General features: G+C 45.1%; 1 pseudogene; it reads left to right on the plus strand.

Moving 5' to 3' along the window:
- The first annotated feature begins 402 nt into the window (after positions 1–402).
- On the plus strand, positions 403–608 carry LOC142267328 (U2 spliceosomal RNA; annotated as a pseudogene).
- Positions 609–1,851: the final 1,243 nt, after the last annotated feature.

The raw sequence follows: 1,851 nt of genomic DNA on the forward strand, positions 1-1,851 counted from the left end.
AAGGGGGAGGGGAGGTGCTTGTGCCCAAAAGGAGGAGTTATTCAGATTCATTGCAGTGGGCGGCGGCTGCAAAAAGTACCATTCTCCTTGTTTTTGCTCTGCAAAACAGCCTTTTCAAGGGTTTGGCTTGGGTGACAAAATGTCTTCTGTAGGCGTGGGTTTGTCTCCCTCTCCCTAAGATGTGTCCGGTATAGGCCAGGGTGCCACTCAAGGCCGTAACCAATTCGGGTTATAGCTTCTCGGCCTTTTGGCTAAGATCAAGTGTAGTTTCGGAGGACGCTACCTTGGTCGGTACTGGAAGGTGCCTGGGATTGCACGTCTGCCGGCCTTGAGGGAGTGTGTGCGCCTTCTGGTGACACATAGCCCTCTTGTGCCTGGACGGTTCCCAGGCAACGGGAGGCGATCACCTTTGTTATTTTGAAGTCCTACTGATAAACAGAAAAAAAAAAAATTAAATCTGTTCTTATCAGTTTAATATCTGATACGTCCCCTCTCTAGGGACCATATATTAAATGGATTTTTAGAACAAGGAGATGGAAAAAATCTTGCTCTGTCCACTCCACGCATTGACCTGGTATTGCAGTACCTCCAGGACCGGTGCACCCCTTCTTAACCGAGTTTCCAAAAGCAGAACTCAATTCACCTGATTCAAATGAGCCTCATTAGTGAATTGAAAGAAAGCAAAAACTTTATATGCACCTCAATTTGGCCAATTCACTTTTCACACTTTCACCCTTTTTTTTTATCTTTCACACCTTTTACTTGCTTTATTGATGCAAAAGCTGTGCCAAATAGCAAACTCATCTCCACTCAACTTGACCAACTCTGCTATGTCCCGTGCAGTATCTTATTCTCAGTCTTATCTAGATCATTTGCAATTGAATAGAATAGATCCCTTTTGGACACATTGGATTCAGCTGCTGCAGTGACTGCAGGTGTTAGAAGATGCAGACTTGGCATCAGGTGCTGTCTATCAGATTCCACTCCAATTAAAGCTTCCATTGTTTTTCGGTGTTTTCTTTGAGCAATGTCTTTAGTGATCTGTTGGCTCCCTCTCCTGGAGGAAGAGTTTGCTTGCTCTTGGACTTTCAAAAAGAGAGGTCATGATAGACATTTAGCTTCTGAGCCCAATTGGGGACAGTCATGGGTGATGAATGTTTTGCAACCTGCTGCGAAGCCTGATACCGCAATATAAGGAACGTCAAATACTAAGAATGGGCGGCCTATGAAAGAATTAGTACTTTCATTAAGCATACTTAAACGGCTAATTGGGAATAGACAAACTGTAAAAAGCCCTCTGAGAAAGCCCCTCTCTATCCTTTGTCAGTAAGCTTTTCTGTAGTCTGCCTGTTGATGTATTTTCCGTTTGAACAGTGCACAACATGAAGTGACGGAACACTGGCTTGTCACAATGTCCCCCGCTGACATCACAATAGCGCTGCTGCCTAGAAAGCCAGCTGCGCAGCAGAAGTTGCTCTTTGGGTGGGATGGTGGGCTAATGTATCTATTCCTGCTTGGTGAGAGTTTGACATGATCTAGAGCAACGAGTTCCAGCGGCTAGCGGTTGATTATTGGCTGTAATGGGGCTTTCTGGCTGGTGCTAGCCTTTCTTCTTAGCACACAGGAACCACAATCCCTACACCATGCTTCGATGGATTCTCTCATCCCAGCCCAGTAAAACTACATATTTCACACAGTTATAGGCAGCCCATGGGCATTCACCTGGATTAAAACCCATAACAGCTCATAGACCAAACAATCAATCTACCACTGGACCAAAGACAGGAAGCTAAATCCACTGCCTGCGGTAACTAACTTAATCCTATAGGCTACTCACACAACAAACCCAAG

The sequence above is a fragment of the Anomaloglossus baeobatrachus genome, unplaced genomic scaffold (assembly GCF_048569485.1).
Source record: "Anomaloglossus baeobatrachus isolate aAnoBae1 unplaced genomic scaffold, aAnoBae1.hap1 Scaffold_2943, whole genome shotgun sequence".
Classification (NCBI taxonomy): domain Eukaryota; kingdom Metazoa; phylum Chordata; class Amphibia; order Anura; family Aromobatidae; genus Anomaloglossus; species Anomaloglossus baeobatrachus.